Source organism: Pelodiscus sinensis, chromosome 1 (assembly GCF_052426305.1).
Source record: "Pelodiscus sinensis isolate ZL-2025 chromosome 1, ASM5242630v1, whole genome shotgun sequence".
Classification (NCBI taxonomy): domain Eukaryota; kingdom Metazoa; phylum Chordata; order Testudines; family Trionychidae; genus Pelodiscus; species Pelodiscus sinensis.
Genome location: NC_143052.1, coordinates 249469386 through 249486335, shown reverse-complemented (window position 1 = coordinate 249486335; position 16950 = coordinate 249469386).

The window sequence follows — 16950 nt, the reverse complement described above, 5'->3', positions numbered from 1 at the left end:
CCAAAGGCTCTTAAGCAGATAAACTGTCATGGGATAAGAAGGGATGGTCTTGCTATGGCCTGGTAAATGGTTACAAGGTAGGAAACAAAGGGTAGAAATAAATAGTCAGTTTTCAGAAAGTAGAGAGGTAAATAGTGGTGTCTTCCTGGCAGGGACGGCTTGAGTCATTCTTGTGCCCTGGGCCGCAGGTGCATGGCGTATGCACGGCCATGGCCCTGCCCCCTGGCATGCTGCGCACCTTACAGCTGCAATCGGGCGTGTGGTGCACAGCGCCCCTAGAGCTGCCATCAGGCACCCCCCGTAGATTGGCACCCCGGGCAGCTGCCCAGCTAGTCCCCCCCCCCTTAATCCGGCCCTGCTTCCTGGAGTCTTTACTAGGATGAATCCTATTCAACATATTTGTAAATGATCTGAAAAAAGGGTAATCAGTGAGGTGGCAAAATTTGCAGATGATACAAAACTACTAAAGATAATTAAGTCCCAAACAGCATGTGAATAGATACAAAAGGATCTCACAAATCTGGGAGATGGGGCAAGAAAATGTTAGATGAAACTCAATGTTGATAAATACAAAGAAATGAACATTAGAAAACAATGTCAACCAGGGGCAATGGCCGTGGTGGGATATCGGGGAGTGGGGGGGAAAGAGGGAAGGGAGGATGGGGAGGGCACAGTCCATGTAAATTTCCCACCACCTGCCTCATCCCACTCCTGCTCCACCCTGACCTGCCTCTTCCTCACCCTGAACCACCTCTTCACCAAAGCTCCCTCCTTCAACTGACAGAACCCAGGAGACTAGTGGGGTCTGGCACCAACAACAGGGTTTACCCCTGAGGCTACTTCTACACTGCAGAGTTTTTGCATGAAACCAGCTTGTTTTGTGCAAAAATTTGCAGTGTCCACACTACAAGTGCATTTTTGTGCAAGAAAAAGTACAGTAGATCGTCAGAAGAAAGGGCTTTTTGCGGTATAGGTATTCCTCTTTCTACGAGGAATAAGCCTTTTAGCGCAAGAGCTCTTGCATAAAAAGGCATGTGTGGACAGACAACAGGGGTTTCTGGTGCAAGAAACCCCTATTGGAAAAAGCACAAGTGTTCTGATTGCAATTCTGTGAATGGCCATCAGAGCTTTCTTGTGCAAGAGCATCCATGGCAGCATGGACACTTTCTTGAGCAAGATTTTTTTGTGGAAGATCTCTTCCACAAAAAGTTCTTGCGTAAGAAGCCTGCAGTGTAGATGTAGCCTTATTCACCATCAGTGACATAGTCCTAGCCTGCTCTGCTCCACTTCCTAGCTCCCAGCATCTACGTTCCACTTCCTGTTAGTGAGTGCAGAGGAAGGTCCCACTCTGTCACCTGAGCAATGCTACTGGGTGCCATGGGGAGCAGAGCTTGTTAGGGTCACATCTCTTCATTTCCCTCCTTCACTGCCAGTTAGCATGGGGGGGAGAGGCTGACTCATGCTGCAGGTGACAGGGCCCCATTACTAGTCCTCCTGGCTGCCCAGAGGCTCTGGCCCTTTGCCCCTCCTACCCACAGAGTGTAGAAAGCAGCAATGTGCCCACTCCTGCTCCCCATTCATCTCCCTTGATCCCAATTACACGTGTAAAATGATAGAGTTTAAATTAGCTGCTACCACTCAAGAGAGAGATCTTGGCATTATTGCATATAGTTCTCTGAAAACATCCACTCGTACAGTGATAGTCAAAAAAGAAAATTGTTAAGAAAGAGATAGCTAATAATATATAAAATATCATATTACTTCTATATAAATCCATGTTATCCCTACATTTTGAATACTACATACAGATGTTTGAAAGACAATATTTTAAAAATCAGACTACAAACATAATCCATACTCAAATTAAGAATCTGGGTTTGGTTTTAATTGGTTGTGACTCTATCTCCCATCCTTTCCATTGTTGAGAGTTAGGAGAAAAAAGAAAGATGTCCTAGATATAATTAATGAGCATTGATGTGATAAAGGCAATAAATATATACCTTACTGATGACAGAATACATTTGCTGCATACTAATACTCTTACATCTATTGGTTTATTGATAGTATTCCTGAGATGTAAGCATTGTATCCTACAGGTAAATTAATACTTTGTTTCCTCTCTCTAACAGCTGTACTTTGTAACAACAAAAACAGAGGTTGATATGCTGGCTCAGTTATTTAGTTTCAGAGCCATTCTTAGGAACCACAGCCAAGCAATTAATCTTTTACCTAGGAGACAGTACTACATGTTCCACCTCTAAAATCCATGATTTTCTGGTCCAGCACATCTGTGGTCTGGCATGACCCTGGATGTTCCAGGATCAGAGAGTCCCAGCATATTGCAGGGACATGGGGGCCCGGGAGCCTGCGTGTGGCTCATCTAGGCTGGGGAGGAGGAGGGGGACGGACAGGGACCTGTTGTACGGCTTACTGGGAAGGTCCAACCTATAGTGATATTACTAAATCATGAGAAAAATAATACATTTTATATAAAAAAGGACAGAAAAGATCTGTTTTGTGGCATTCTTAATGCATTGGCAAGAATATAGAAAAATGAAAGCATGATATCAGTGTGTCAAATGTTTCATTACTGGATAAGGGTAGTGAACAGCAGATGTAGAGAGACAGAAATTTATCTCAGAAGAAAATATCCTAATTTTTAAGCCTTGAAACAATGAGATATTAGGAAAGTTCACTACTTTGTATGCTCCATATACCACATTCAGTCTAATTGGTTTTTCATGGATTTGGAAATGCATTCTATAGATAGCAGTGCATCTGTTTTCCCCAAGACACACATTATTCTGATTAAATATTTGAAATTAAGATGGAGTGATTTTGTGTGTTAGTTTTGATTATGCTGGCTGGTTTAGTGAAAAAAGAAATCGGCAACCTCTTCTAAGTTTTTCAAGAATATGAAGTGGCATGACTTAGTGATTAAAATTGTTTAATTAGCAATTCCTGAATTGCTAGGAATGAACCATGGAACAGAATTTCTTCAAGTGTTGTTTGGAAGTTTTCAGTTAAAAAGAAGTGAATTTTGTACACTTGAATTGTGTATGTGATTGTAGACTGAGCTAGATCCATTATTATAGGCTGGGCTGTAAAACCAGAATACTGACCAGCCCTAGATTCAGTTGAATATACATTTGACAAACTTTAATAATTTTGGCTGAAATATTCCATGCTGATTGTCTGCAGCAGAATGACTATTTTTTGTTAAAATTAAGTCTAAATAATTCAGCTATTTCCAAGAATGAATGTGACAAATACACAGTTTTGTTCATCCTATAAAATTCTGCTTAACGTTTCTTTGAGAAGTTCTACTAAGCCCAGTGGAATCAAGGGCTTCAAAACTGGAAGCAGGGACTTCAAATTTGGCAGGGAGTAGCCATTATATCAGGAAAGTGCCTTTTCTGTCCTGTGAAAATCTACCCAAATGCAGCCAAGCTATAAACCTTTGAAAAATTGAAGTTCCTACATGAGAGTAGATAGTTGCTAGACCTTCACAGCTAAAATCTTCAAAAATTCCATCTGTACTGTGCACTCTCCAGTGCACACTAACTCTGCTTCACTCTGGTTTTCCACAGCTCTGCCACTGTGGAGTGTGTAAGGGGGAAGGGTGAGGCAGGGGAACAGCTTCTGCCACCCCATGCCAGTCCCCTGTCCCTACAATGTTCCCTCTAATTTTTTTCATCCTTAGGTGAAATACATATTTTATGTGCACCAAAGCCTGTCAGATGAGCACCATCAATAGAAACAGTCTGCTCACTGTGCCAATCAGTTGGGTGGCACCTGAATCTCTCCTGAGCAGCTGCCAAATTGCTCAGATTACAGGGAACACTGCCCCACCCCCAGTAATTCCTGAGCTCACATCCCTCAGGGGATGGGGTACCATGGGTGGAAAGGGTAGGGCAGTGGTGGGAAAGAGAGCCTTTGGACTGCCTCCCCCTGCCCACCCATCTATACTCCTAGATCAGACTGCAAAACTGCTCTGGGTGGACTGCTCTGGGTAGGGATGGCCTGTGGGCTGGGAGTTTGAGACCCCAGGTGAAGGCGGAGAACTGACCATGGTTGGGCAAATAGATTGAGACAGAAAGCCTGGTGAGTCTTCCTCTGAGCGGATCCAGTAACTTTAAAGGGAAACTCCTTTCAACTTGCTAGACCTATTAGTATAACATTGAAACAGTTAAAAAAGCCATTAAGTGGTAATGGAGCCATTTAACAGCATTTACCAAATCAGAGGTATACACTGTCAGTTTCCAACAGTTAACAAAAACAGCTGTGTGTTTCATATTTACTCAGAATTTGTTAATCTACAGCATTTTAGTTTAAAATTTGCTTTAGATATTTAATTCATTTGTTTCAGAAGATTATATTTTTAAAATACATTCTTCAAAAGACCAGCCTTATCTAAAATAAACATTTTTATTTTAAATACTATACTATATAAAACTTGTTTCCAAAATCATCCTGTGCTTTCTGTCCATCCCTACTGCCGTAATCTTTCTTCCTTCATCCCCCACCCCCAGTTGAAGACTGCCCTTCAGGGGACAAACATCCCTTTTCTTTCACATAGCCAGACAGATGAATTTCTCTTTCATTATGTCTGACTATTTGATGAACTACTTTTAAGACAACCTTGAACTAAAATCAGTACTTTAGTAAGGTATAAAATCTTTTATTATGCATAAAATATTAGGAAATTTTAATTATAATTTTTAACATAAACATATGCCTGAAATTTTATACAAATATCTGTTATGGACATCATATAAAATAAATTAGTGTTTCCCTTTTCTAAAAGCAATGAATGTTGTTGTGAACACACTAAACTGTTCTGATTAATCTTTAAAAGGTCTGTTTCAGTGCATGAAATATGTAGAAATCTGGAATGATTATTTATGAAGGCTTAATAATATATTTAAAATATAAAATCAGCTTAGAAATACTGATTAAGAAAATGTAAAACAGAAAAGAGCTTCATCATGTATTCCATATTTAATGTTACTTCAGCAGGACAGCAGACGTGTGCTTACTTTTTTTGTTGTTATTGTTGTTGCAAATAACTTTTAACTAACTTCATGATATATCACAATTCATGTGACTGAACTTTTTTTATTTCCAAATTTAGTGTTTTTTTATTTAGATACCTTTTACATGTTCATTCTTCCCATTCTGGCATGCACTGGAAAACAAGCTTCATTTTCTTTAGAAAGAAATTTTAGAAGAGCCATTTGCTGCGTTTGGATTCAGGGATTTGGCTAGAAGTGGCAGGAAAGGGGAGAGAAGAGAGGAGGGTGACTGTAGGGAGGAGGTGAGAACTGGGCAGAGTTGGAATATGGGTAGGGCTGCAGGCTGCCTCCTCCAAGCAACCACTTTACCCACCACCAATGGGCAAAGACTCAAAATGAAAACAAAACAACAAAACAAACAAAGGCATGTCCCTAGTGGGATACTGGACCTAGGGTTTAATTGAGACATCTGTCACTTCAGGGCCCAACCAGTCACTTCCAGGATCAACCACACCAGGTTGTGAGAATCCTCCCCGCCCCCCACAACACATGGTGCGTTGAGTGATGACCCAAATTTCTACACTTTAGGGAAGGCACTGGTTAAACAGTTTGCTATTTCAACACTCAGATACAAGATGTTATTGATAATCTTACAACAAATTTTGATTTTGTTGGGATGACTAAAATATTTTATTTCCTGAATAAATGATAACTGAAATCTCTGCAATTATCTGTAATAGCTGCTAAGAAGCCTTGGGAGGTGTGAATTTGAAGAAGAACCTTCAGCAAACATGGGAGGTAAGAGCTAATGATCTGATACAAGAACATATTTTCTGGTCCATTTTGGAGTTTATCAAAAGATTGATTTTAGAGGAACATAGTGACTGTGATTGTAACGGAGAAAATAACATCAGTTATACTTTTTTTCCCCAACAAGAAGCTAATTGAACATGCTTTCAATTTAGTTATACTATTCCAAGGAAAAATAGTCTCTATATTTGTTTCCCTTTTGATAAATAGCTGCAATAGTAAACCATGCATAATATTTATTTATTTATTTATTTGATTGACTTCATTGTGCTTATTGCCCAGACATCCCTGGGTGGTGGAGCCAAATATTAAAATCAATTACATATGATACAATACTGCCTGAAATTGGTTCTAGAAAAAGTCTTCTGCACAGTAAATGGCAACTGGTCAACCAAAACAAAATCAAATTGCCAAGAATAATGTAGACAGAAAATAAATCTCAGCAAAATGGTATTTTGATGGTGGAATAGTCACAGTGTTCTGAATGCCACCAAATAGTGGTGCTGCAAGGCTGTCAAGATAACTCCAACCCTTGCACTAACAAGATCTCCATTGTCCGCTTAATGCAGGCAGTGCAGGATAAAGCAGCTTGTGACAGTCAGGCTGGAGAATACAGCAGATAGAGGGAAAGGCAGCAACAACCCTGCAATTAGGAGAAAAGGAGACAGTGCTACTGCAACTTAAGCAGAGCCATCTGATCTCACCTGAGGCTGCCATTGAACCTGTTAAAAGGACACCCTCCTGGCAGGAAGTGAGGAGCAGAGCAAGAAAAGCAACACAGCATTGCTAGAGAAAGCTAAGTGGTGGAGGATGAGATGCCCCAGAACAGGGTTGTTAGGCCCTCCTTTGGCTGGCAACCTGAGATCGCAGCTGAAGAGCTGTTTTCACAGCCCAGGCTAACCCTGGGGCATTGGCCCCAAATCCTTTGTGGCTGAGAAACTGGAGTTGGAATCCTGCAAAGGGCAAATAGTGCAGGACTGATGCTGCTTGAGGTGGGCCTGAGCAGGGTATCAGGACAATGTGGTATCTCTCACTCTCCTTCCCACTTCCTGCCAGAAGGGTGTCCTTTTAACAGGTTCATTCTCAGCCTCAGGTGAGATCAGCTGACTCTGCTTAATTTGCAGCAGCCCTATCTCCTTTGCCCCTAATTGCTCAGGGCTGTTACTGCCTTTCTCTATCTCCTGTAGTCCTCTAGCCTGACACTATCACACAGCTCTACTGCAAAGAAGAATGTTACATAGTTTTAGAAAATTCTTTACAACTAAAATTAAGTAGTGAACAAAAAGAAGCTTATCTGGAATTTTAATATCCTCCATTCTACCATTTCTCCATAATTGACATAGAACCTGCATTATTCTGTCCCACTGTTAGATGCCCCCTAAACTACAATCATAGTTGTGTCAGGAAGTCCTAGAGAAACCACTTACTGGAGATAAGTCAGGGAGATCACATAAGAATGGACATATTGTGTCAGACCAATGGTACATCTGGGCCAGTAACCTGTCTTCCAATAGTGACTAGTTCCAGATAATTAAGAGGCAATGAATAGAACAGAATGATTATCAAGTGATCCAGCCCTTGTCATTCATTTCCAACCTCTGGCAGTCAAAGGAGATTTGGCCTCAAGTCAAAAGCCTTAATTTATTTAAGATGAACTTGCCCATTTCATGATTTGACAATAATCCAAATTATCAAAGCTGCAATCAAGATTAGTAAATGGCTCATGTCAGGAAAATAACTGCCCGGCCTATCAGTAGGGCACTCCATATTCTCAGTTAATGAAAATCTTGCAAACTACCTTACATCAGCCTTTGGTAATATCATATATTTCATCAATACATAGGACATTAATGTACAGCCATTACAAGAGTAAGTTGGACTTGAACATTTTAAGGCTTTCTTCTAGATATTCCTTTTGGTAGAATGTTTCATGAGCAACTATACATACTCTAGATTTGGAGACTATGTTCATGTCAGTGTCAGGCATCCACAATCCCAGATGCAGCTTGCAGTCCTCAACTAATGAACCCTGACCCCTGACTGAATAAAGACTCCAGCACATTCTGACCTCCCGCAGCAGGCCTGAGACTCTGGCTACTCAATCATGTTTCATGTCTGCGGATGTGTTTCTGGTGCAGATGTGTTTTCAGCTTCTTTCTTACTCTAGGTCCTTTTTCTTGCCCTGTAGTCGGCAAGAGTAAGTCTCAGGTCTGACACGGGGTTCCCAAAATACAAAGGATGCTACACAGATATCTGTCAAACATAGGGGCTGTGTTTACACTGGCATGAATTTCCGGAACTGCTTAAAATGGAATACTATTCCGTTTTCAGTTTTTCTGGAAAAGGAGCGTCTACATTGGCAGGCTGCTTTTCCGGAAAAGCCCTTTTTCCAGAAAAGCGTCTGTGGCCAACGTAGACATGCTTTTCCAGAAAAGACTACTGGGCTGTCTACACTGGCCCTTTTCCGGAACAGTGTTCCGGAATAAGGACTTATGCCCGAGCGGGAGCAGAATAGTTTTTCCGGAATAGCGGCTGATTTTGTACAGTAGAGCGTCGTTGCTTTTCCGGAAATTCAAGGGCCAGTGTAGACAGCTCGCAGCTTATTCCGGAAAAGCGGCTGATTTTCCGGAATAAGTGGCCCAGTGTAGACACAGCCAGGTAGTTTATTTCTTGACAGCTAACAGCTGTGCCCCATAAATGGAAGAACAACACAACAAAGAAGCAGCATATCTTATGTCCCTTCCTGCAAGCCTGGGACCCCGGGTAGGCTGCGGACTAAGTGGGAGGTTGTCTCAGCTTCCGAGGCAAAGCCCATCAGTGAGGTTCAATTTGCTAGGCTCTGAGGCAGCCTTAAATACAGTTTTCCTGCCCTGTTTGGCAGTTTGGAAATTTCCAGGGCTTACTCATTAGTGCTGATGTAGAGCTTAGCTGTTAGTTATTGATCTGGTTCTGATCTGGTTCTTCTCGTCCTTTGGCCCTGTTTACGTGATCAGTACTTCAGGGTAAACAGAGTTGCTTATGCGTTCTTGTCCTTTAACCTTATCTTATACTTGTTCTTGCTATACTGGCAACAATGCTTCTCTGAAGTGGTGTATGTCCCAAAGACTTGCTTCTGGCTCATCAGATATAGGGAAAAGGGAAAGGGGGGGAAAGAATGCAGGCCTCACCACCCCTAAACTATCCCATACAAAGTTCTTCCGCAATTGACTACTACATGCCCCCAGCTCTTGCTCTCCTGATCTTTGTTCTATTTTCCTGATCTTTGCTTCTGGTTTTCCCCACTTAGCTCCCAGTTCTTGGTTTCTGCTTCTGGCTCCTGATCTAGTCCACTTAATATTCTGGTTCTAATCCCTGACTCCTGGCTCTCTCTCCTTGGACTCTCCTTTGCGCTCTGACCACTAACCCTGACCACTAACCCAAATGAGATAATAGCATTCCAAAAAGTATAAGTCAGTGCAGATAGGAAGGAAGATAAAAGACACTTTTGCTCTCCAACCAATTTTGGAATAACTAATATTGACTACTTTACATAAATGAATGTGCAAACTGCTAAAGATTGTTATATATCAGAATGCATAGGAGCCAAGGGTCAGATTGGATCCAACCTTTCCACAATAAGGGTCATTTTCATCTTGAGGTTTGAGTATTTTTGCAACAGAGTAGTCACATCTATAGTACAGTAAATCGGTGTTATCTGGCTCTATACCAGCCAGAAAGCTTGATAAACCAACATTTCTGATCTACTTTGAAAGTCCAACTTTGAAAGTCCTGTTGGAGCATAGCCAGAAGTTTCCCTACCTGGGTCCACATGGCTCCCTGAAAGTGGTAACATATCCCTGCTGCCCCTAGGTGTAGGGACAACTACAGGGGCAGTCTCAGCAGCTCCCATTGGCCTGGGCAGAGACAGAGCTGCCTAGTCATGCCTCCACCTTGGAGCAGCAGGAAACTCCTGAGGTGAGCACTGCCCATATCCAGCATCCTAAAACCTCTTCCATGTACCAGCCCCCAACCCTAAGCCTCCTCCTGCATCCAAATTCCCTCTCAGAGCCTGGGCTCCAAATCCCCTCCTGTACTTCAAACCCCTTGGCATCAGTCTGGAATCCCTTCATTGGGAGTACTCCAAACTCTCATTCCCAGCCCTACTGTAGAGCTGTCACCCCCATCAAGACAAGAGCCTTCACCCCTTCCTGTACACTACCCCTGGTCCCAGCCTAGGTGTCCTCTCAAATCCTGAACCCCTCTTTCCCAGTCTCACTTTCAAGCCTGCCCCCCAACCCAGAGCCTGTACCCCTCTTACAATCATTCCCCTTCCTGAACCAAGAGCCCTTTCCCGCACTCAGAACTCTTAGTTAACCAGAATATTTGACTAAATGACTCCCCCATTCCCAAAACATGCTGGATAACAAAGCTTTTATTGTAATCAGATTAATTATATAATTAAATATATTCCCAATAATACCAGTTAATTTTCTTTGCAATTATGTGATTCTTCATGACAAAGATTGTGGAAATCAAGACAATTTGTGTGGTGGTCATAGTCATTTGAATATCATTTTCCAATTTATTTTGGATCAACATATAACAACGGAATCTTATTCTAAAGCAGGCTTACAGTCCCCATGGCCAACAATAAGGTGAACTGATACTTTTCAGAGTTCAAAGTTTACGTTCAATAGATCAATCATTACAAAATTCAAAGAGCAATATGAAGCAAACTGAATGTTTGAGATCTTGAGGCGATCTAGGATTAATTGTCAGAAAAACACTGGAAAATTAAAGCATTTTAATCTTTTTGTTCTGAGTGAGACATGTGTCAAGCTTCCAAATATGCAATGTGCTGTCATAGCTGTGGGAAGAAAAATGTGTTTATTAAATGAAAAGGAGCAAAGTGACCATTTAAAGTTTTTTATTTGATTTTTAAGATGAAAATAGAAATGCTTAAAGATATGCCTTTCTGACTAGGTGGATTTAATGAGCACTTTTTAATTTTTTATTTTTTTTGTCACAGTTGTTCTATTGACATTTGTGCTCTTTTAAAAAAATATTTCCTCCACTGTAGATGTTGAGTACTTGAAAACAAAACAGGGCCTGTACATTGTTTCAATTTATAATATCAAGTGGTTAATCACAAGAGCACATCTGGCCATGAAAAAAACAAAACAATGTAGTTGAGTGGTCTTTCTAAGCTATATTAGGCAGAATGCAGATAAGTTAAAACATCTATTTTCTTCAACTGTTAGTTTCACAATGGTAAACTTGACAGAGACTTTAAAGTAATGATGGAGAAAGTATTTTAAGTTGTGTTACACATTTTATCTCTTCAAAAGTGGTTGCTTGCATTACAGCCTGTTTCTGCAGTGTGGAAGCCTGAATGAAGTATGAGACACAAAGTCCAACCTAGCTTTGTTGTCTGACTCTGATCCTAGTAATTAATTAGAGCAGTCTGAATTTTCAATAAGGCACACACAGACCATTATAGAGGGTGATTTAAATGCAGTAATTAAGCCATGGGAGTGATATTCTTAAAAAAAATAAAGGGGAAAAAACTTACTGTACCTATTTGGCCAACTGCCTTCTTGTTTTACCGCCCATTTTCACAGCCTTGACATATAGCAGTGCATATTTTAACATAAAATAGCACATCTGAATCTCTGACATGCTGTATATTTATTCTTGTGTGAAGCAAAAGTCTCTCTCCCCCTTTTTTATTTTTTTACATAGTGCAGATGATTATATCTACTTTTCCAGAGAAGTGTTCCTTTTTAAGAGTAAGGTTTATTTTCACACTTCTGATTGCCAGAGGAGCAGGAAACAGAAAGCTGCACATCAGACATTTAAATCCAGACATTATGCAATCATGATAACAAGGATTAATAAAGATTAATTTAGTTTCCACTTAAATGCCTTGGTGTTTCAGCAGTACAACTGTCGAGCCTGTAAAAAGAGAATAATTGTAATTTTATTTTGAGATGTGCCTCTTTGCTGTAGAGCAGAGAGTGGTGCATGATGTGAAGCTTATTTGTGGAAAATGGTTCTCCAGCTACTTATTCTCTAAGATACTGCTGTTGTAGTAAGTGACAGCGCAAGAAAAAAAAACCTTCAGTTCCCTCAGTAGATTTTCACATTTTTTTCAAGTGTCTGGAACAACTTTCTGTAATTGGAATGCCATGGAATTTGATCCTTGTGTCACAAATGGTACAGACACCCCAGTTCTCTCCAGATAATTTAATGTTACCGGCTCCATCCTTTGAGGAAGGCTGGGTATCAGTATATGCAATAATTGTGTTCCATGACTACTCCCATAAATAGGACTAAATGCCCTTTCTGTCTGTGAGACTGACAGAGGCAGACAGAAAAGAGGAATTTCATGATAGGAATGTGTGCTTGCAAACAAATCCACAAACTGCTGAATCCAATTTTAGGCCTCCTACATTAAAATATGTCTTTCATGGCTCCATTTGATCAACAGACCAGACATATTTTCCCTTTTAAAATACCACTATATTTCCTTTTAATGGGACACTTTCTTTACTTGCTGTCTCCAGGCGATCTATCTCAGTTTCACTGCTGAGCCTCTTGCAATGGCAGAAATGGGAAGACAATGCAAATTGTGTTCTAGATCTATATGAGATAACTATGAAAAACTTACCCAGTTTGAAGCTTGAAGCTGCACAAGGATTACTCTGCTGTACTTCAGAAGATCCCCACAGTTTACAATCAGTGATATTTGTAAGTGTCAGCCATAACAGGAAAACAGAGCCTTAATATTATTCTCGTTTCCTGAATTCCCCCAAATGAGTTGAGTTCATTAAAGTATTCTATTGCTCCAGCCACAAAGTCTCATTCCAGGATCACATGTATTGTCAGAAAGGGGGCCATCAAATTTCAGCTCATATGATCGCCTATCTACTGTTGTATATGCTAGGCATACTTGCTCCTGACATTAAATATGTAAATTGTTATTGTTACCCCAAAATATTCTCACTGGAGACCATCCAAGGTTATACTAGTATGAGTTTATTTCCACTAGGTAAAACTAAAGAGGAATAAGCAGCAACCAAAGATTTAAACTAAAGAAGATAGAACTCTCTCTTACACACACAGACAAGCAAGCAAGCACACACCCCTCCATCCATTCACTCTTTCATACCCATTCATTCCTGCCCTCGGTACTCACACACTTACACAGACATATAGGTTGCAGAAGGAGCCCAGGCATGTGGATCCTGGAGGGTCTATCTGCTCATCATGGCTGGGGAAGCTGGTTAGGAGGAGATACACTGGAGAGGAGCTTCTCAGGAGCAGGGGGAAGGGAAAAGAGAGTGCATCTCACATGTGCTCTTTCTCTTTATATAGTGTCTTAATGGCTCCTGTGACTCATTCACCTTGTCATCTGGGAGCATGCCCAGACTTCCCTTTATCCAGCAGGGAGCATGCCCAGATTGTGATGACTCATTGAAATGTTCTCTATTGTTCCCAGTCTTCTTCAATCACACTCTCTCTCCATTCACCCAGGGAAGAATGCAGTTTAGGGAAAGTTACAAGCAAGGTGACTGAGAATTACAAAGATTACAAAGTAGCAGTTTACAGTAAATTTCTGAGAGTTACACAGATTATGAAAATTTAACAAAGATCACAATAAATTGCAGTTTAAAAACTTAGACCTTACAGAAAATCCATGTATATAAATCAAGTAAGCTCAGGCAGAGGCTTTTTTATGCAACAGGCATGACAGCCTGTGCATAGAGGCAGAGACCATTGGGATTAGGAACTGGTGGAACTGCTGTTTTTACAGTATTGAAAGTGTGTTTATCTTCAGATAAATTGATTCAAGGCCTAAGATAGGGACGATTTCATCAATGTAGATGTTTGCATGATGGTAGAGGTCATAGACTTGATGAAGTCATTTAGGGATAACACGAGTTTTATGCATTGGCATCCTCCCTCAGGGATGTCACACAGTAGCTATGCATTATGATTTTGTAATTATTTTCTGGACTGTGAGCAGGCTTTTCTATACATAATGAGAATTAAATTTTAAATGTTATCATTTGTTACAATGAAAAATAAATGATTTCATATGATGCATGTGTTGAATATACATATTAGAGCATCAGCCATAAAATAAATTAAAGAAAAACAATTATAGCTTTAAATCTATAAAGAATAATCCTGGTATATTTCTGTTCTCTTTGCAAGTAGAAATGTTTAATATGTGTAGCCTGAAAACTCAATATTTTTTGTTTTCAATTTGTCAGTTATCTTTCACTTTTCTGTTTAATGTTTCAATGTAGCCAGAAATGTGATTGAATTTTTTAAATTTTTGCTTTTTAATAATGTTTTTTCATAACCAAATTGTATTTAATTAGTATAATTAACCACATTTTGTTTAATTAGTATAATTTATTGCTCTCCTTCTACCCATTTACAATAAATGTGCTCCTTAATATCCTTTATCATGGAGCATGGATATATGACTATTTTTTATCTTGTGTCTACAATTTTTTTTTTCCAAATCTTCTGGTGTGCTGGCATGGTAACAATCAGAGATGAAATCTTGGCCCTATTAATGTCAATGGCAAAAATCCCATTGACTTCAATAATGACAGGATTTCTATGGAGGTGTTGAATTCTGTCCTTGTTTGTATCTCAATAACTTCGTATGTATCCTGGGGTTCCATGAGATGGTAAGCGTTGTTTTATGAGGGATAGCATTACACCTTTTCCTTCATAGAATCATACACATTTCAGTTACAATAGATCACTTAGGTCATCTAATTCATTTGCCTCCAATGCAGAACTGTTCTCTACCATTTATACTCCAGTACTTTTTTCAGTGTAGATTTTATTAAGTACCTCAAGCCATAGGAATTCAACTACTTTCCAGGAGAGAATAATTTACAACCATCTAATCAATATACAGTAATTGTAAAAAATATTCATAGTATCCAGCCCATGGTTTCCTTTGTCTGCTTTTATCCCATTAATCCCATCCTACTCTGCAACGTGTTCTGAGTTTCAAATTGTTTTAACAGTTCTAAATATTAGTGCAGTTATTGGGAAAAAAAACTGGTAGGTAGCTAATATTTCTAGTTAGACTATTCTGTAACAAAAGGAAGCAATTTGCATTAAAGACACTTTCAAATAACAACATTTCAAATGTTTCTTAGACTTCCAATTGGCATTTGTCAACTCTCTAAGAACATTACAGAGTAATGGGCAATAATTTCTTAGCAAACTGGCAGTTTCATCATGGGATGTTCGTGCCCCAGCCCTGTGGAGTCAGCTTTTGTCATGTGGTTTTCGGTAATGGAGTCTTATTGGCAGTCACCACGGGGCCTGGGACAAGGTGTGTGTGGGTCCTGGGCTCCATGGCCTTGAAAGGGACAGGGCTTTGTGTGGAAGGGGCGGGCCTAAGAGCTTTCAGCTGTCCAACTGCAGTGCCCCCTCCCAGCCCTTGGAGTGTGTCAGCACTCTGGCAGCAATTCAAAGGGCACCAAAGCGCCGGCTGCTGCCACCAATGCCACTATCACCGGACCCAGGGCAGGGCAATTGTTCCCTTTGCCCCACTCTTTCAGCAGGCCTGAGTCCTGTGCGCCAGTATGGAGTTGATTGTCTCGCACCAATCTGGTAGATATATAACTACATGCCACCATGTGTATCATGTCTGGCACACTGTCCAAGTCCACTCCCATGGCTCCCAGTTCTGAACAATATTGCCCCTCTTGGTATCAGAGGAGAGATTGCCACTGGCAAGTTACTGGCAAAAGTATGCCCCAGCTCATGCCTGCTGCAGCACCCTGTCCTTTTTAAACCACACTTGATGTCACCATTGCACATTCTAGTCTCATCTATCATGCCAGGATGTTGGAATGGAACACTCTGGAGAGAGCAACCAGCCCCTTGTCACTGACCCCACAATCTGCCTGCCTGGATTTGACCTGCCCTGTCCTCAGTGGTCCCAGATCTCTGTGCAACCAGCCAGTCACTGGGATAGCAGTGAAGCTGCAGTGCAACAGAGACAGTGACACTTATTGTCAAATGCCTGCTGACGAGGTTCCAATATGGTCTAGAAGAATTGAATCACACTACTAAAGATGCTTTCTCTTGGCTAGATGAGTACAGTATGCACATTAAATAAAATAACTAGAGTTGTAATTAGCCAGAATGTTCTTTAAAATACCCTATTGTTTAATATTGTCCTTGCCTTAACTATAGCAGGGACCAATCAATATATTGCTTATTTAACCCCAGAGAATTGTACATACTTCAGATTATGACAGTAGTTTAGTAACCATGAGTTGGCAAGTTAGTACTTTGTGTTATATTGTTCCAAGAACTACCAGCTTCCAAAAAATAATGATTCATTTACTTATTTTTATACAGCACCAGAAAGGTTCAGATTACTGTGAAGGCAAGGCCACTGCCCTAACGGACTTACATATAAATAGATAAGGTACAGTTGAAGGTAGGGGGAAGGAGTAAAACAAAAACTAAGTGATCAAGTGGTGATGTTAAAACACACACATACATGTGCATGCACATGTACATTCACACCTTTTTATTATTATTTTATGGCATCATCCAAAGATATCTCCTGTGGGCTTGGTGCTATTTCCTCTATTTCAAGTGCAGCACTTTAGAATATTAAACATTCTTTTCAATGCAATTTCTTGGAGCATTTTAAAAGACTATTCTTTTTAAAGGAAGTTCCATCACATACAACTATGCAATTCCCTTATCTCCAGGCAGGAAGTAATATTTTGTCACTTTATATATTCTAATGTTGCCATAACATTTCCAAAGCTGCTATGTAGGATATATATATGGAAAAAAAATCGGTCCTCATCTGTATTCCCTACTGAGTGAGAACAATTATTCTTTCTATATTAAGAATACAAGCTCTTCTGCACTGATGTTTTAGCATCAGAGGGCATACTCTATTATTTTTCTATAGTAAATTCTACTCATTCTACTCATTCTACCTATACTGGTCACCAAGTATAGGTTCAACCAAAATCCCAGGTTAATGCTCCGAGGTGTGAGAAATCTGGGCCTGGATCTAAATTTTGCAGGTTGAGCCCATCGTTGTAAATAATGTAACGGAACCTTCATGTAGAGTTTC